Source organism: Bactrocera tryoni, chromosome 1 (genome assembly GCF_016617805.1).
Source record: "Bactrocera tryoni isolate S06 chromosome 1, CSIRO_BtryS06_freeze2, whole genome shotgun sequence".
Taxonomy (NCBI): Eukaryota; Metazoa; Arthropoda; class Insecta; order Diptera; family Tephritidae; genus Bactrocera; species Bactrocera tryoni.
The window spans coordinates 64,090,768-64,112,014 of NC_052499.1; the positions used below are offsets into that span (position 1 = coordinate 64,090,768).

The following is a 21,247-nucleotide window of genomic DNA, read 5'->3' on the forward strand; positions in this document are numbered from 1 at the left end:
CACGTTTCATAGATTACAAAGTTCTCTTTGTATATATGGTAAATGCATATACATATGTGACCTGGTCTACGAAATGGGGGCTTAGGTGTCAAAAAAAAGGAGAACAGTTAATGAGATAACGAGAAACTGACGTTAGCCCCCTTTTCGTAGACCAGGTCACATATAGAGATATTAAAATTTTCATTCATAATTTGGTAAAAATATATATGCTTCTTAAATTCAATTATCTTAAGATCTGAGAACATGAAAAAAAAACGATAAATAACAGCTTCTGTGGCAATGTTATCACCGCAAATATACTCCACCATCCTCCATGGAAAGCTCTACTGAACTATAATATTTATACTCATATATCTTAAGGTCTCATTACTAAATACATGAATTTTATTCTCTCCTTCTCATAGAATATTCGCATCATAACTTTTGAGCCTGGTAGAAGGTTCTAAATAAATATGACTGAGAGTTGTAAGGCTTGTCTAATGAGCTTACAACTATGAGGTCTATTCGGCAAGCAAACGAATTGTGTTTGTTGTCAGCCCATAAGTAATATACTCAGACTTTACACTACCTTAACATACCTGATCAACCATTAAGGAATATCATATTACCAATACGTAGAACAAAGTCTAAAGTTTTAAAAAGTCAAAATATTTTATAATTTTGTGCTCCAACTATCCACTACATAGCCTTTAGATTTTTTCCTACTCCAAAACGAGTTTTCTCTCAACTAAGATACAATTACAATGTATACAAATAGTTAAGCTCTTAACTTCTTGATTGCTCCAGCAAGTGGTCGGTTCAATTACTTATCTGCGAGTCGCCAAGAACATCTTAAGCAAACGCGGAATATAACCGTACAAACATAAATTTTGCCCACGCACCGTTGACCAGGTGTCTACGATACCAACCTTACATACAAACATACAGACATATAGTTAAGCTGTGCGTATTTACTGCTTTCAAGTGGTCATGTGCCTGTGTGTGTTTTGAATGTCTAAAATATGCAAAAATCCACAATAAATTAAATGGCGTGGCAACAGATTTTTTTTAATTTGGCAATAACGCGGAGAGCTGTTCTGTATGCTGCTCAGTACTCTCGGTCAATAAAGCTAGACAAGGCGGCTGGCGATACATATACAAATATATGTTTATATGTATTTAGCTTAAGCTCTTATGTTGCTTTTGTTGTTGCGTAGGTAAGCGTGGGTTTCGGAATTGATTTATTATTATTTTGACGATATTACTTTTGCTTTTTTTTCTGATTTTTTCTCTGATTTTTTGCTTCAAGTATTTAAAGCCGCGCGTTCAGTTTTATTTCTCAAAGCAAAATTTTTTTAATGAATTTATGATTGAGCTTGAAGTGGACACAGAGATCAATCAAATAGGCGCAAGCGAACAAGAAAAACATTTCTTTCGCAATATATTATAATATGTTTGCATAGTATGTATGTACATATGTAGAAACTAGGGGCAAAAAATTTATGAGAAGGGTGTGAGCGCAAACTAAAATATAGAATATGTATGTATATAATATATAATATATCAACTTAATTTATTAAGAAACACGTTTGTCAAGTATTTTTTCCTAGCGGAAGTTTACTTTTATTTGATATAACGGTTTACAAATGAACCCTGCGTATAAAAGTTTCACAGATTTTCGGTCGAAAACTCTTATGTAAAGCTTCCAAACGGCTAAATTGAAACAAATTTTATATATCGTTAAAGGTTCCGGGAGTTTTAATATTTTCAGCCAGGACCGCAGATAGACCAGATCAAAGTACAAAGTAAAACTAAATTTTCTTTATTTTCTCTTCCACACTTCATATGGAATTTTTTCTATTGGAATATTGCGCTAATATTACCACCTGACCTTGTCCTCAAAATAGTCCAAATATTTGGATCTTCGAAACAATTGTCTTTCAGTGATATTTCGCCTTGTCTGTATTCTCCAAGAAACTCATTAAGTTTGTTTTTTAGCTAAGTATAATTAGGCGAAAGCGTCTACTCGCTGGCGAAACGATTTCTGACGCATCTTTATATCATCTTGAGATCTCTGTTTAGCGATTTCTGTTCTGCGAAAAATCTTTTTTCCAACACTACATACATATGTATGTATATTCCAATCACTGCATTGCAGCACGTGACCTCATTTAAAGTCTACCGGCTCTTGCTGATTTCTTTCTCAAGTTTTATAAGACTTTTAAGTGAACAAAGTAATTCATGTACTAAAAAGAGGAGATGGATATATTCGTTATCGACCAGACCAATGTTAAGACTTATTCGAGTTGATCTCCACGTCAAAGTCTATAGGTCACTTGTATGGGGGTGGGAAAAAATATTTCACACAGTAGGTGCAGTACGAAAAAATTTTCTAGAAAAATTAACCCGACTTCATATTGGTTAATGCAGATAGAACATTTTTGTTTTATGCACTTCATTTACTTGACGATTTCTCGCTTATTATATCTTTAATTCCTTAATCTGCCCTATCAAATACATCAGTTCGGGTAGTTTTCTCTTGCGTCCCATAGTTTTCGTTTGATTATTACACGAGAAATGCAACGCGACCTTAGGTCTATTGTGCACTCAGTTTTCGATTACTTCGATGAGTTTTTCTCTTTGAATCGAAATTTTTGGCAACACCTTCTCATGTGCCATTCTTATTACTCCTTTGACGTTTTGAAATAAGTTCTACAAGTAGATTTTTGTATGTTTTCGATAACAGGCAGCAATATCAGTTTTTCAATGTAATTGAAGTATAATGGTAACATTTAAGTAATGCTTCTCAGTTCTCTTGTTCCAAAGTACATACATATGTTAAGTTAAGATAAGATGGCTATGGTTGAAGCTAGATTATTTACAGCACGTTCGCTCTGTTGCCATTAAGGTACCTCATATGCAATCACCAATCATATGGAGTAAAGTCATCCAAATGTTCGAAAATTCCGGGTACACAGTCTCCCGAAAATTCTAAAATCTGTATATTAGGTATAGAAAAACTATTATCAATTATATATCTCATACATATATGGACTGATATTTTCGGTCAAAAGTCAACTATGGATGCTGTGGTTCTCATATTCGGTATCTAGGGGTGGCAGTTTTGGTTGAATTTGGACAATATTAGGTTACAAGGGGTCATTCTTTAAAGAAATTATGATTCCAAAGTTGTATCCCATTATATTAATTTCTTCTTGAGTTGTACACTAAAAAGTGAAACGATCAAGTGGAATTTAAAATTGCACTATATGAGAAGTAGGCATGGTTTCAGTCCGAGTTGAGTTTAGCCGAAATCGGTCGGTCGAGTTTCGAGATATATGGTTTACCTAAAAGTAGGCGGTGCCACACGCATTCGGGTGGTACCATACCATCTCTGGTGCAAAATTTTATGTTTCTGTGGTGTTCAGTTACTGATTTATCGGCCTTTTAGTAGTTTTTATCACGACCGTTATTTCAATATTTTTTATAGTATCGGTGTAGTGCCATAGAGAATTGTCTTAAGTGAATTTGGCTACTGAAGTTTTAGTGGTCGAGGACATATGTATATTAAACCTAGTTGAGGGCAGGGTCACGCCTACTTTTTTTTGCTCACAGGTGCTTTTGCTACTGAAATCCCTTGCGTTTTATTCTATATCTTATTTTAGTGCTTAGTTATGGCACTTTATAGATTTTCGACGTTTTGTGGGCGTGGCAGTGATCTAATTACATACGTTCATTTACTAACTCCGCCATAGATTTATGCTAAGGAATATGTGTACGAAGTTTCATCAAGAAATCTGAACTTTTAACTCAACTTACAGCTTGCATGGATGGGCGGACAGACAGTCATCCGGAATTCAAGTTGAAATTTTCAACTCGTTTGCTCATCCTGTTCATTTATATATATATAACATTATATATTTCTCGATTAGTTTTAGGTGATGCATACAACCGTTAGGTGAAAAAAGCTATTATACTTTGCAACAATATGTAGCAAGAGTATAAAAATGTGGAGCTTTTCGCTTTGGTATCTTTTTGCGTAAGTACATTTCCTTTGCGGTTTCATTTTAATATTTCTAAATGTTTATGCGCTTACCACAATTTGTTGATTGCTTCATTGCGGCATGGTTTTATAATTCCCTACATGATATATACGCATAAAGATGTTTATATGTACCTATAAGTATGTACTTTCCAGGAGTACTGTAATCATATGTCTACCTGCTGAATCATAGACACGTTAATGTTGCGGTGAAATGGCAATTTGATTTCGAAAATGCATGCTCTTACAGCATTATCTGCAACTTATGCTGTATAATACACATAGCGTAGCATACATACATACACAAATAGAAGTATATATATGTATGTGATGCATGCATTCAGTTAAAACCACACTTGTTGTAGCCGTCAGCGCCATTAACGATTCGTTATTCATCAGCCGCAGTGCACTGCCTCATCTTGATATTGCAGTTAGCGCATATACATATATATATATATATATATATATAAGTATGTATATGTACATATGTATTTATGTGAGTGAGCAACAACTTGCTTGCTACCTTTGCAGTTATCATAATGATTGCAATCGAGTCGATTGATTGCTTTACTAGTATCATTTTAAGATAATTATGTCTTGGTCATGCCTGTTGGGTGTATGTGTTCACACACATAAATACTTATATGTAAATCGTATATCGATGAAGCCACATCATACCAGTCAGTTGGCAATCAAAAGTGATACCTGAGCCTTGCAAAGTGGTTAAATCAAGGAGTCATCATTCCAAGCAACCAGTTGCATATCCAAGTGATGGACAGAACAATCCCGATAATTGCTCACTTATTGTAATGACAGATAATGCTGCTTTGATAGCTTGCATCTATTCGATAATTCCCGCCTTACCGCTCTCACCAGTTTCTCTTTCAATGCTGTGTTAACACTTTGCTTATATCATTTTCCAGCAACAAATCGCTGGTAATGACTCAGATTGGCTGCAATTGTTGAGGCGCTGGAAGTGGCGATATGCAAATGTATTTATTCCTCAGATTTGCTTTCGATTCGCTTTTTTATGCCGTGTCGTTTAATTGTTGATTGTGTTTCTTTCAGCAAACGAATCTGTCATTGTTATGTGTCACTTGTCTGATAATCAATCGTCTGTAGATAAGCTATTATTGTTGCAATAAATTCAAAGACAGTAGCGTCATTTCGTAGTCTCTATAATCATTCATGTAATGTCCGCCAATTTTCCCAAAATTTTTGTTTTATTTATGTAAGCTAAGCTCTTATTGGATCGCTCCTTTGAATAAACCACATGATTTTACTTAACCAGATTTGATCTCAACAAATTCTTTGGTTCACCACAACACAGTACAACCAATTTTTAATGAAGAAAATATAAAAATTACTTGACAAAAAAAATTATCTGAAACGCGATATTCGAATTAGGTATTACGGTTTTAATAAAATTTCTAAAACCTATCCGAAGATGACAGCAAGCATAATTACTTATTAAAACTTCTAGTTTCTACTATAAATAGCCGAAAATCCAACAGCAAAACAAAAAACGAAATTAATGATTACTTGTAATGCTGAATGACAGCTTATGTAAATGTGTATGTAATTATCGCAAGAAGAAGAAAAACGTCAAAATCAAAACTGTCAAAGTCGATTTGCGGCATAATCCGATTGAACGATTTTTCTACGAATTTATAATTTAAAATACATACAATGAAATTACTGTTTTTGTAGGTAAACTACCTATGTATGTGTATTCTTAAGGACTTTCTGACTTTACCACAGTCCACAAGTTTTCATAAAGACGCTAGTGTAAAGCGGATGCGAAGTGGAACAGTATTTAAGTTGTTCGTTGGCGTGGTAGCTTGTAATAAATAATCGACTTTCTGGACAGCTTTTTTATAATTAATTTCAAAAGAATATTTTATGATTTTTGGGCACGATAAGTCAAAGTTTCAAATTGTAAATACTTAAGGGATGAACTGCTTCCTCAAAAGTCTTTCGCAAATAATCCAGAGTTTTTTTCGCAAGACTCTTGTAGATGATCAGTTTTTTGCTTTTAATTGAATTCTGCGAGAAGCTCTCTGTCTAGAGAATTCCTAACTTTCTGAGCTGAAAATCAATTCTAAAGCTAACTGAGATTTCAAACAGCTTGGTATTTCTTAAAAGTATATGCGAACTAGTACGAGCATAGCTACAAATCTTCGAAAATACCAGTGAAAAGAGAATCTACACACATGACCCTTTCATCGATTTTAATGCTGCTTTTGCCATCACGAAAAGAAACTGCCTTTATGCCGCTATGTCTGTACTTGATATTGGCCTCAACACCCGCGCCTTTAGTTCTGCTTTCTCCAGGTTGGATAAGGAGGCAAAGCAAATGGCTCTGTTGGTGAACGAGGGCAAGATGAAATATCTCCTGTAATCAAACCAACTGTCCCCGCGGTATCGACTTGGCTCCCACGTCACTGTTGACAGTTATAACTTCGAAGTCGTAGATAATTTCGTCTATCTTGGAACCAGCAAAAACGCAGACTAACTCGTTCTAAGAGGTGCTACTTCGGTCTGAGTAGGCAATTGAGAAATAAAGTCCTCCCTCGACGAACGAAAACCAAATTCTACAAGTCACTGATCATTCCCGTCCTGCTATGCGGTGCAGAGTCATAGACGATGACAACATCTGATGAGTCGGCGTTACAAGTTTTCTGCGGAACTTTCGATGAAACGATGAGCTGTACGAGATATACGACGGCATTGACATAGTTCAGCGAATTAAGAAGCAGCGGGTACGACAGCTAGGTCATGTCGTCCGAATGGATGAAAACACTTCAGCTTTGTGAGTATTCGTCGCAGTAACCTCCGGGGGTAGCATGTGAAAAGGAAAGAACTTCGTTGGAAAGACCAGTTGGACAGGGACTTTTCTACGCTTAGAATCTTAATTTGGCGATAAAGAAGAAAATATCTGAACTAGTCCTCTGAGTTTTGGAGATATGGACAATCAGTTCTGCGCACGTGTTTTTCTAACGAAGATGCTGCTCATTTGGAGGAACCGCCGATATCAGATCACTAATGTATACTCGCATACAGTGCCGTATAAACTAAATGATCGGAATCAAGTGCTTGAATGGAAAGTTTTGTCATTTGATGAGCTATCGACAAGAAATTTCCCTTGGTCGATCAATATCTGGATAAAGATCTTAGTCAAGGGTATTATAGCAACGATGTAGCCGAATTTAATGTTTTTCTTGCTATTTCCTGAGTTGGTATGGATCTTGATGTTTCTAACCTAAAGCTGGCATCATCCACAGGACATCATCACATAAACATACCCATAGTTTGTATGAAAAAAGGAGAGTTGGCAGGCTAGTTTTAGACTCGTTTTTAACTAGTTCAATTCATTGCAGGGAAGTTGACAGGCCACGTGGCTATGTTTACATGACGTATGCGCCAATCATATTGTGTCACAGCTGGAGCGCCCAAGTTGAATGACAATGTCAATGTTGTTGCTGGCTGTTCGCCTGTTTGTTAGCCAGCATGTTGCATGTTGCTTGCTGCAATATTGTCGCTATAAATGCATTGACTTCTTCGAGTTCGTTCATCACATGGGCAGCCACAAAACAAAGAAACCATAAGCAGAAAGCCAAGCAGAAATAATGAACTCCGAAGTCCATAAATCCATAGAGTTTTTGTGCAATTTTCCACTAAAGTGCAACAAGTAAAAATAATTGTTATATTAAGTGCGCCGTCGCTAATGCAGTTATTATTGTATACATATATACTGTTGTTGTTGCTTTTATTGTTGTTTTACGATTATTGCTGGGCTGGCAGTGTCAGTCGTCGGCATTGCATTTAAATTGATTGTGAACTAAGCTGACAGCAAACAACAGACAGCAGTGACAGTTGAGCAGCATGGCAATGCTCGTATGTAGCATGCCACATGCATCATGTGGCACGCATTTAATGAAGCGTATTACAGCGTGGCTGCGCATGCGCACAAATTAAAATGCAACGCCGCCGCATAGCGATTGTGCGGATTTAAAGCGATTAAACTTGTAGTCGATGCGTTTTAGCCGCGAGATTACAAAATGCGTTAGGGCGTTGATGAGTTCTCGGTGTGGTGGTGAGTTGGTGGGGTTTTGCTGTTACCGGGTGATAATGTCAATGGAATGAAAGGAGTGGTTGCCTAGGTGGCGCATGGTGACTGTGGGGAATTCGCGAAGTACGAAAGAATGCAATGCGTAGCCAAATCGATCAGTTAACTGACGGGCGTGTAACCAAGGTTGTAGATTAAAGTTGGGTTAGGTTTGTTGAAGGTTATATATTGTTTTGCGAATTCTAGGAAATTTTGTTACAACAGCAACATGAATATTTAAAAAGAAGTAATACTTAATTTCTTTATATCTTTTTCATTTGAGCGGAACAGATTTTGTAAATAAAAAAATATTAATATGACACTATTTCCTTGAATATTGTAAACCGTATGTCAATTTCCGGCAAACTTATGAGTCCTATGGAAAATAGTTTGATTGAAAAGTTGTAGGCAATCAAACTATTGCCTCTGCGAACTAGTCTCTCACTTTTTGAGATATCGACCAAAAATTTTGCTTACATCCTTTTCTCCAAGATGTTTCTTGTTCGTTGATATCGCGATATTGGACCACTATAGCATATAGCTGCCGCACAAACTGAACGATTGAAATTAAGTTTTTTAGGGAAACCTTATTTACTTGACAAGATAGCAAAGCAATGCTACAATTTCTGAACCAATTGTTAAGATCGAACTACTATAGCATATAGCTGTCATACAAACTGGCAGGTATAATAGCAACAAAGATTTTAACCATTACATTTCCTAGAGAGGAAGTTGACAGTTGAAGACATTATGAAGCAAATAAGGAAAAATATAGTTTATCAAAGAAATCTCATCTAAATCGTTCGTTCTTGATATACTTATACGAATTTGCAATATCAGTGTCTAACATTGTCTAACAGTGTCTAACATTCTTGTTTAAATGCAATATTTAAACTGTACTATAACCAGAATGTATTGGTTATATTCTTCTCAAGACAATAATGCCACAACAATGAAAGTACTAACTTTCTGTCATGCCCCCCAAGAGAAATCATTTTGTTGCACATATTTTAGGTTTTTACCATATAAGAATATAGAACAAAGAATTTGTCTCAATTTTTGAGTTTCCAAGGAAATTTCGTGTGCGGAATATTTTCGAAAGTTGGGAAATGCTTACGGCGATTCAGTTTTATCAAAAATTTAAGCATACGAATGGTACAAAGCCTTCAAAGACGGTCGGGAGATAGTTGAAGACATGCCTCGTTCTGGACAACCTTAGACCTCTTCAACTGATGGAAATATTAAAAACGTGAAGTATGTGGTGCTTCAAAACCGTTAGGCAAGTGTTAGAGCGGGGGAAAGAGAACTCAACAACTCCCGCGAGTCCGATCGAATGATTTTGATGGATATTTTGGGTATGAAACGCGTTTTTGCTTCACTCGTCCCGATAAAGCGGAATTTTTTTCAAAAAGAGTTCCGCAAACAGGTCTCTTTGGTTATGCTTGACCGTGCGAATTTCGATCCCACATTCATGAAGAGCATGCCGATGAGAGACATGCGCTTATGAGTTTGACATGCAAACAAGTCAACAATCATCGGAAGGCAGGAAACAAACGAGTCGAAACCAAACCAAAACGCCAAAGCCGCTCAAAAATCAAGGAGTTCATTGTTTTTTTCGTTATCCGTGGTTTGGTGCATCATGAATTTGTACTGGAGGGACAAACGGTCAATAAGGAGTTCTATTCGGCCGTATTGAGGCCTTTGCGTGAGAACATCCAAGGAAAACGATTGGAAGTGTGGAAGAACAATACATGAATTTTACACGGTAATAATGCACCAACGCATCGAGCCACGATTGTGACCGAATTTCAAGCAAAAAACACAATGAATTCCATCGATCAACCACCGCAGTCTCCAGATTTGGCTCCGTGTGATATTTGCTTGTTCGCCAAACTGAAATTGCCGTTCCGTGGAATCGATCAGTCGATCAAAGAGGTAAAACAAACTTCGCTGAAGAAGCTGAAGGCCATCCCAAATAAATATTTTGTCTTTACAATTTACAATTCGGGTACTTTTTTCACATATGGTGATTGGAAAGATTATACTCCTCTATTTTGCATAAGATCACTTGGTTGTGAACAAGATTCTAATACCAAAATTATAAAGTGATTTCGAAAGTTGAAGATGGAATATTTTTTAATGTTCAATTGATTCATTGAAAGTTCTGATTTTAAAATGTATATTCAGATTAATTCAAAATATATATTTATGGAATTAATATAACCCTTCAAAGAAGTCATATTTTTAGTTTTAATTATTTTTTTTTACAAATGAATAATGAATTTTTAAATTAATTAATATCTTTGTCTTTTCTTATTCTTCACAGTTTCTGTCCTTCCAGCATCGCAGCGAAAATGGTAAGTTATAAATTTAAGCAAACTTTCTATTTTAAAACATTTTTGAAAGATAAACTTTGTTGGGTAATATTAACATGGGTATGGATGAGTACAAATATTCAAAATTGCTGTCTATATTAAACACGTCGATAATATTTACGTGATTTATCTTTTTTCAATTTAAAATATGTACATACTTGAAAATATACATACAAATATCTAACGCGGCATTGACTTGATCGCTCAGGAAGGCCCGTCGAATATTGACTATTCAAAACTACTCATTTACCAAGCAAGCGGCGGGTGTTGATGTTAATTAGATAAACACAAACACCTACTATGTCTATACACATACATACATATGTATAACACACCACAGCGGTAAAATGATATACAAACGCACATATTATGTACAGAAGTAAAATGATATACAAACCAGCATAAGTGGCAACCTCCGCTGAGCATTTCATGGGCAAGCAAACAAGGCGTGTGTGCCAAGCATAAAAGAGTGTGAACGAGGAGTTAAGGTGTGGTCACAGTAGGCAGCAAAGCAAATGAAGTAAATACGAGTAGAACTGTAATTTAGGTAACTGTAAGTACTCAAATACATATATGTATACGTAAGCCCCGAAGTAAATGTAAGAGTCGTAAAGAGTCGAACAAGCAGAAATACGATTTTCGTACATTTTATGAAAAAAGATGATGAAGGAATTGAAAGATTTATGAAGTGAAGTTTTGTCGGCATTACTACTTGATCACATGATACATGACATATCAATTTTTGAAATGTCGATCTGAAATGTTGCTCACTTCCTTTTCTCCTCAAAAAGCAGCTCAATTGTCCGAGTCACCGATATCGGACATACATAAGTATGTATCTACCATAAAAAAATATCAATAACACTCAAGACCTTATCCGGATTTTTTTTCGACAAGGCATCTGTACGTAATTTGGCACTGACTATTGTTTCAAACAAAAGTTCGGTTTGGTTAGATTAGGTTAGATGGCTAATCAAGCATCGCACGTGAAATACTATGTATATGTAGTCCATTCCATAAGGGCTTGGAAAACACTGCAATAAACAGATAGTCTGAAACTGAAATTGAAAGATAGCTCCTGACAGTAAACCTCTCCACCAACCTTCCCCCAAAGCTTTAACCTTTCTCACCCACAACTCCCTCGTCGGTATATAGGTAAAGAAGGTGCCACCAGAGTTCGGTTTGGCGACTCCATAATCTAAGTGATCCGGTATGAAGTCAAAGTTAGTGAGGATTTCCGAGTGTTCAGACGAGTGTTCTTTTAGGAACCCAGATGCTGTGAGTAGCAACTTTCGCAGCCATACACAAAGTGCCATGGTTAGAGTGGACCTTAGTGCACCACACATGCTGATGAGCGCCGCCCGTTGAACACTCTTGAGCTTCTTTGCAAGTGTAGTTTTATCTATAACCCTCCACCACGTAAACACTCCATAGAAGATACATAAGTATGGTGTCGTTGAGCTAGAGAACCACTTTCTGTAAGAGATCCTACCTTTTGCCAATGGCTTCCCTACAGCAGTACAAGACAATTGATGCTTTTTTTGCTCTCTCTTCGATATACGGCTTCCATGAAAGCTTTCTATCCAGAATGGGCTCTAGATATTTTACTGTGCCCGCTGGTTCCCATTTGCGGCAGCGGTACCGCCGGGATCTTGTATTTTTTAGTGAATAAAACCATCTCGGTTTTTTTGTTTGAGTTATTTGAGGGTTTGATTCAACCCCAAGGCTGTCCAGAGCAATTACGACTGCTTCCGGCAGGACGTTACTGAAAGCTCCTTCTATATCAAGGAAAGTCCCAACAGCGCTTCTGATAAATGAACCCTCAGAATGTGCCCCCTTATGTACCAGTCCATCAGTCTCTCCACAGTTTTTAGTAAGAAAGTATGTGTCGCCTCGGAGTAGTTAAGATTTATAGCCTTATGCTAATAACCACATCTGGTAAATTACTACCAAAAAGCAAACTAGGTCTCAGGTATCAACACATCAGCTTCGAGATACTAAAAAAGTTGGAGCTGTTCGCAAGTAACTCCAGTTTCACTTCCAAACCATCCTAGAAATAATTCTACGAGCTACGGGTTCATACCTTAAATTATCAAATGCTTGCAAGTAAATTACCACTATTTTTTCGAAATTCTTATGGTCCACAATGCTGAGTAATGTCAGAAATTATCCGATTAAGCCGCGAAGCATTGTGCTACCATACAAGTAAAGAAGTAAAAAGTCTCAACATCACAGTGCAACTTAATTAAGAGAGTCCGTGTAGCACGCTGCATGGGAACACAATAAAAAACCACGAAAATTTCCATTAACAAAGTCATAACACCCACGAGTGCATCAACGCTGCTAAATCGTGGAGCGTTTTCCGCTTCTGCTGTGGTTTATTAAATTTCGTGTTGAAAACTTTATTATCTCTACTTGTGCACAAAAGAAGAAGCAGCGCGGAAGGCGGTTAAACCCCAAGCAGTGTTAATTATCGGTATATACATGCAGACATACACATATGTTAGTGTGTGCGTGGCTGTGTGCTGGAAGTTTATGCGTTGAAAGATCCATTACCTTGACGCAATCGACACGATTGAGGTGTGAAGTTGCCAACAACATAACATAAGCGCAAAGCAAAACAACAAAAAAACCATAAAAAACCAAAGAGAACGAATATCAGTCACACAGGCAGTGCATCGAATATATACTTATGTATGTACATATGTATACAAAATTTTCTTTAATTTATTTTGTATATGCAGTCAGATAAACGCGTAGTCAGATAGTTGTCTATATATACTCCTTACTCGTGAATAAGACAAATTCCTCAAGCGAACTGAAGAATTTGAAAGTTCTGTGTCGGTGATATGTTGCTGACAGATACGCTGACAAGTAGAAATTTCAAGAGTTCGTATATTTGTGCTAACAATGTAAATATTTCTCCAATTGAACCTACTTATATAACGGGTTGTATACCGTTACTCTATGTTAGCATATATTAGAGCGTTGTGTGGCATATTTTAAGATAATGATTGCTGGTTACCTGCCATGAAAATATGAACACTCCTCTCCGTTAATGAGATCTTAAAAGTTAAAAAGTATCAATTACATACCATAGTTAAATTGAAAGTTGAGGAGCGCACTGTGACCTGTGGTCTATTGTGCTCTCTCCTGTTAACCCAACACTAATCAAGGCTTGATAATGTGCTCGCTCACCGGCTTTATTAGCCCGATAGTCTGCTTCTTTCTCCTTGTATGTATTCTGGTGTCTCTTCTCTCTCCCAAAAACAATCTCGTTTACTAAAGCCCAAGCACTTGTTGCCAGTGCTGTTTTTTTTACTAGGCTTTTCCTCTTTCCGTAGCTCCCCGCGTTAAGTATGGGGGCCCACAGAAAAGGACTAGTTGCCACAGCTTCTTTCACCCACAGATCGCCTATCTCACTTTCATTAATGCCTCCATTTCTATCGATTCATGTTACGAAGATGTTGTATCTCGCGAAAACCCAGTTAAACCTGGTACCACTGTTAATTTCATTTCAATTGACGAGATCGCCTGAATTACCGCTTGACTTTCACTGAGAATGGTATTTCTTTCCTAATGATATTTTTTTTCTAAGATAATTTACGCACTTTTGCAGCCTGAAAAAAGCTGGTGCGTGGTTCCACTGGTTATCCACACTACGGCTGTCATTACGAAGCGTCCAAATAACTTTCAGGAAACTCTAATTAGTTAGGCTCGAGGACTAGAACTGAAATCTCACGAAATCTTTTGTTCTCCCTTCTCCTCCCGCTGCGGGTTCGAGGGGAAACCGAATATACCCGCGGTAAGGCATGCCTGTCGTAAGAGGCGACTAAGATCCTGGCCACCAGTCCAGGGCTGTATGGAAGCTCAACTGGTCGTAGCTTCGACTACAAGGTCAATACCAAAGACTTTAACCTGGTACCACGGGGAGCAGTAGTCCCTGGAGTTCGCTCCAGTCTGTTCATTGGGTTTGGCCCTTTGTGAAGATTCGTGGTGGTTGTGGTTAAAACCCAAATCGCGGGAAGAACTGACTTTGTCAGTCGAATGTGGAGTTGCATTGCAACCAGTTGCCGGACCCAAAGTACGGCAGAGGTTTTAGATGGGCCTCGAGCCCTACCAAGGTGGTTAGTGTGTCCATGCCACACTGCCGATTGGTACTGAAAATCGGATGAAATGGTAGCTCTCGAATCTCTTTATTGAATCAGAAGAAGGTCTCAACGCTGAACAAAATTTGGCTCGAAAACGTCGGATCTTCTTGGAACTTTTCAAGAGCCCATAGAGGGAAGATATGTTGCGTGGGAAGATCGACCGGCTTTAATTCTTGCACAAGATATATTTTGTACAATTCCCGACGTAAAATAGGCTAAGTCGTTCCATACGTCAGTCTGATCTGCTGCGAATGGCGCTGAATGGATTCTTCTGGTGAAAAAAGTACTTCTACTTGGATGATCCGCTAGAAATAACCATTTTTTCTAATTTCACACCAGATATATCCCTTAAATGTTTACCATAATCGAATTAATCCCACGCATAAATTATCTTCCATGCTTTATGTGACAATATTTTGTCTATTAAAAGTTGGAGAATCTTCATTATACAAAAAGGAGGTGCTTGTATTTGTGTTTCTTCCCGGTTCAAAAGCAGTCCTTTTATTCCTACCCACAATTAACGGTTAAAAATCTAATTAAAGCTCGTCGCATGTCTACGAGTCATTTGTATAAATTTACATTAATAACAACACAAACAAAATAAACTTAGAAAGGAAGAAATAATTCTTCGAAAATACCAAATTATGTGAAGATATCCAAAAGCAAACATCAAAAAAAAAAATTATATACATAAATATATATTAATAAGCACCCCAATCAGTCCAATATGACCAATGACTTTGAAAGTCCTCCCCCACGTTCTGGGGAAATTACCATAAAGCGCGTGCTTCGTATAATTGTAACCCGAATAAGTATGCAAATCGCATAACCGAAAGCATTAAAGAAATAACATGAGGCAAGGAGTCACAAGTTAAAGAACTTTACGCCAAATGACACACAAAAACCATATTCTAACATATTCATATGGAACTGTCGCTGCTGCATAAAAATTGCCTTAATTAAATAGTCAGTAAGCGTCTGCCACACGACGCGCCGCCACCAACCACCTGCGCCACCAGCGCCACTTTGCATACCTATGGTATGTGTGTGCAGTTGTTGTTGTGTCTGTCTGTCCGCGTGTATCACGCTATCAAAAGGAATTCCATCAAAATTCAATGCATTGACACATTATAAAGGAATATTTATTCATACACACAGACTTTTACATTCACATATACACATATGTGTGTGTGTGTTAATCGTTTGAGGTGTGTTGGCGTGTAATTTTGTAGCTTTTTATTCGGTAGTTTTTGTTTAGGTTTTCATGCAAATTACTTTGTCTGCGCCTGCCGATTAAAGTGGGCGCAGCACGAAAATTAAATTAAATAATATTCGAAATTCACAGGAAATTTTTCGCTGCTTTGAAATTCTAGTGATGTTGCCAGTTTTTTCGTTAAATTTTACCTTTTGTAATACTTTTATTAATTGCTGGATGTCTCTCTACTTCTTAAAGTCTTGGAATATATATATATATATGTATATATGTAAGTATATGAGTACTTGACTTTCGATGGATTCATCCATCGGAAGCCGAACCATAAATTCTATGAATATTTCTCTCTGGTTCCTAGCTGCCAAGATTGAATTAATTATAGACTGCCCAGTTGCATGATTCATTTCGAATTACCCTACTTTTTTAAAGAAACAACATATAAACTTCAACTTTAATGTGGAATGTTTATTATCAATCGAAAAAAATTTTCTTTGGCATTTATTTCTTCAAGATTATCTTTTTCAAATGTTAGTCGCGACTATGTCTCAGATCGTCCATCCCTTGAGTCCAGTTTTCGTTGACTCGTTCGAGCATTTTGAATGGTTATTGGCGAATGAAAAGTGTTTTGCTCTAAAGCCTCAATCGAAGCGAAATTGTCCGAATATACTTTAAACTATACATATCCAGGAAAAAGTCTAACGGTGTGACATCACACCGTCGTTCGTTCCATACGTCAGTCCGAGTTTCTGTGAGCGGCGCCGAATCCACTCTCCACGGTCTTCGTGCATACTTTCAGCTACGGCTGCTATATTTCCTTCCCTGCGAGTTGGAGGTGATCTATTCGGTCGAATATTATCCAATAATGTATGCTTAGTTTCAAGGTAGATAATGGTGTTGCGAATATTATTCTCAGTAGGCTGATTATAAGTTGGGCGAAGCGAGCGGAACACATTCTTTACAGAAGGTGAACTCTCGTATAAAGTTGAATGATTTTGTTGTTCAGGCGTAAATCTTTCCATGATGAAATGCCAAACAATACCTATCACGCGGGATCTGTCAAGAAAAGGCAATTGAATACAGTACTTCTACTTGGATCACCCGTTATTTACCGTAAACCGAATCTCCTCAGAACTAACATAATATGTAAAGTATTTCGTAATGGTTCTTCTGTTATTCAAATTAAACTGAAATTTTTGTTAACCTCGCAACTATGGATTAGTTTAGAGTTAGTTGAAAATGAAAACAGGCATCTGTTCACACAAAATCTTATACGAAAATATCAAGGAATTAAATAAAATGCACGGTCTTACAAAGAGTCTTAAAAAATATGATTGCTATCCATTGAGAGATGACTTCATGGAAATATGACCCGATCATTTCATGAAAAGCTTTTGAAGCTGTGTTCGAAATTACACAACCATACTATACAACTTAGGTTACTTTAGGTTCGATCGATCAACATTTTGATCGCATTTGGACTATTATATGTAGTTCTTTTAGAAGCCATAAATATGGAACTCGTGTATCCGATCTGATAAATCCGTAAAGCGCTTGAGGCCAATACGAATACGATTACAATTAAGCGTTTTATTTCTGTTCCCACCAACTCAGTCAGATATCTGAATGTGTGAGTTCTCTTTTTCTACTAAATCAGACGCTGATTTTTATTATAAAAACAAACCTGTTGCCTTTTGTAATAATATTAAAAAATATTTCTACTTTTTTAAAAATAAAGAAAGCTACAAAAAAGACAAAGTAATTTCAGCGAATACAAAAAAAAAGCCAGGCCAAGTATACACAAGCAGTTGGGATATATGTAATTCAAATATTCATTTGTCTGTACTTCGAAGAGTTTTTAAACAAAATTTATGGGAGCGACTTGTCTAAATGCCCAAAACTTACTTTAAATAATTTGTCTATGAAAGCTTAGTAAATCTTAAAATTACAATTAAACATTTTTCTGCTAAAGTTTGCTGTTAGCATATCAGATCGCCTAGACTTAGATCAACTTTGTACAGCTGCAGACAAGCCGATTTTGGTGCCAGCAAACACTTACTTATGTATAGAAATAGCGAATTCAACCACCCAATCCACCATAAATTTATTGAAACCATTTATTTCGATTTCAGGAAGTAGTGATTAATTTAGTTTTTGTCTCTCTCAGCTAAGAATTGTTAAGACGATAGCACTTCGTCGTCTTCCCAACAACTAGGACAACAGTCATCCCATAAGACTTATCCATTGGACAGCGACTGATTAAACGTCCTACAACTAGGCAGTTGAGGCGAAGGTAAAAAAAGAGGCGAAGGGAAGAAATTCAGTGAAGCTATTGCAATTTAGTCCATGCAGTTGCCCAGCGCTAAACAAGTTCATGCATTGCGGTCAAGTCATCTAGCTGTAAAACACAACATCCGACTTATTCCCAGACTACTGATAGAGAACAAAGAGTTGATTCACCCACAAAGAAGTACTAAAACTTATTTTTATTCAATATTTATTTGATTATGCCAATCTATTCAATTTATACCAGTTCTATGTTTGATTCGCCGTAGTTAAAGTGTTCACGAGTCGCAAAGAGCTTTTATGTAGCTCTTCAAATATTGATGTATGTAGGCACATTACAATATATGGTTGACTTGAAGTTCAAATGTAAATGACACCACATTTTACATCAATTATAAATCTGCAATTCCATAAAACAAAAAAAAAATACTTACGTATAATGAAAGAAGTAAAAACCTAAAAACGCTGAATGATATGAGTAATTGACAAGCGTCGAAATGAACGTGCGGTCAGCATTTTAATTGCGAGCACGTATCAAAAACACGCTTACAAGCAAACTGCTGTCGATTGGCAGGCATACATACATATATACATATGTATATAGTAACTTACATATCGGGTGATTTTTTAAGAGCTTGATAACTTTTTTTTAAAAAAAAACGCATAAAATTTGCAAAATCTCATCGGTTCTTTATTTGAAACGTTAGATTGGTTCATGACATTTACTTTTTGAAGATAATTTCATTTAAATGTTGACTCATGTGGTTTCAACAAGATGGCGCTACATTCCACACAGCTCGCGATTCTATGGCCATTTTGAGGGAAAACTTCGGAGAACAATTCATCTCAAGAAATGGACCCGTAAGTTGGCCACCAAGATCATGCGATTTAACGCCTTTAGACTATTTTTGTGGGGCTACGTCAAGTCTAAAGTCTACAGAAATAAGCCAGCAACTATTCCAGCTTTGGAAGACAACATTTCCGAAGAAATTCGGGCTATTCCGGCCGAAATGCTCGAAAAAGTTGCCCAAAATTGGACTTTCGAATGGACCACCTAAGACGCAGCCGCGGTCAACATTTAAATGAAATTATCTTCAAAAAGTAAATGTCATGAACCAATCTAACGTTTCAAATAAAGAACCGATGAGATTTTGCAAATTTTATGCGTTTTTTTTTTAAAAAAAGTTATCAAGCTCTTAAAAAATCACCCGATATTTCTGGATGCTTGGAGATGGCTGAAGGCAGCAATGTGGTACAAATGCGAGCATGAATGGTTGCGGGTGATGAGAGTGCGTGTGTCTAGATATGTCTGCGAGGTTTTCGCCTTGTACTGCCAAGCTGTTAAATGAAAGCGAATCATACGTACATACTTGTATATATGAATTTACAAATATATATTTGCCGCCTTATCTCGACTAGTTTCAGTGATTTAAACTGGCTCCTGCAACGTGTTATGAGCGTCCCTGACACTTAGACAGCTGACAGATTACTATATCTATGTATGTATATGTATGTATGTAGATTAAAAGATACCAGAACTTTGGAAAAAAACAAGAAAAAACGTTAACTTCGATTGCACAGAAACTGATACCCGCCACAAATACAAAAGTTTTCTATACAAAAACTTGATTTGGATAGTTCAGTTTGTATGATGGTTCTTTCAGTGGTTCGATCTGAACAATATTTTCGGAGATAGCAGCGCTGTCTTGGAGAATGTGTAATGTATGTCAAATTCCCTGAAGATTTTTCGTCAAATAGAATAATTTTTCATAAAGACATGATTTTGATCGTTCAGTTTGTATGACAGCTATATGCTATAGTGGTCCGATTTAAATGATTTCTGCGAAATTTGTAGGGCTGCCTTGAATGATAATTTATATAAAATTTCGTGAAAATATTTTTTGAAATAAAAAAAGTTTTCCAATCAAGAACTTTATTCTGATCTTTCAATTTGTATGGCAGCTATATGCTATAGTGGTCCGTTATTGGTTCCGACATATGAACAGCTTCTTGGTGAGAAAAGGACAGGTGCGAAATTTCAGATCGATATCTTAGAATCTGAGGACTATGTACTATATGTACAGATAGACAAGTCTATATCGCCGACGCTAATGATGTATAAAGTGGATTTTATAGGGCTCCGCGTTTCCGGGTCGTGCCAAACTTAACATACCTCGTTTAGGGTATAATTTAGGCAAAATCGTTAACACAAAACGCGAAAGTGTTGTGAAAGAGCAAATGAAATATTCAGGCGAGCAGAATATGCTTCACTAGTTGGATATACATACATACAATTCAACGAGCATAGATCATCAGCAAAACCGCTGCCGCACACAGTGCCACCGATAAACCAAAGCTTCTGGCGTAGCGAAATCTCGATAGAATCGTCACAAACTAATATTTACTTATGCATGCACACCTTGGCCGCTGCTGACCGCAAGCTCTGCCAGAATTCGAAGAATTTAATTATGTCCACGCCCTCACAAATGCTCGTATTTTAATGTGGCTCTATGATTATGAGCGTGTTTGTGTGTGTGCAGCTGAAAATTAATTACGCGCATTTCGTATGCCAGTGGTGGCTCCGCATTGATTGCCAAGTTCCTTCAAACCCATACAAATACGCATAAATTTGTGAGCTTACATATAGTGTAGGTGTGTGTGTGCGTGTGTGCGTTAAAAATTTAGTAAACGTCAGAAGTGCGAGCTTGGTTGTGGCTAATTAATTGAATTATGAATTGAAGTGCGGTTTTTTAGCTCAAATATGACATAACTGCACACATACACATGTGCACACACACATACAACAAACACATTTACCAATTCGAAGCGCATAATTTGGGGTGCAGTTATTTGTCTTGCGGCTTTGCTGAAATGTGATTGGGCTGCAAATCGTTGAAAAAATTAAATTGTAAATGATACACAAACCACAACATGAATAATGCTGTCAATCATAAGCGGTGCACTTTTTGATTAACGGTACTCGAAATGATTGTTGCTGATTTGTAGCAAATGATATTGCTGAATAACGACAAAATCGTGGTTTTACGGTCAACACTTTAATTAAACATAACAACGTGAACTAGAGATAACGGCATA

The 21,247-nt window shown here is 36.9% G+C and overlaps 1 protein-coding gene across 2 annotated transcripts in view; it reads left to right on the forward strand.

Annotated features, from left to right (window-relative positions):
• Positions 1-21,247, forward strand: part of LOC120774568 (hornerin) — a 269,714-nt gene that overhangs the window by 39,036 nt on the left and 209,431 nt on the right. For both annotated transcript variants that reach the window (XM_040104305.1, XM_040104311.1), the window contains exon 3: positions 10,456-10,486. The gene's annotated coding sequence lies outside the window, so the exon portion shown is untranslated. The remainder of the gene's footprint in view (positions 1-10,455; positions 10,487-21,247) is intronic.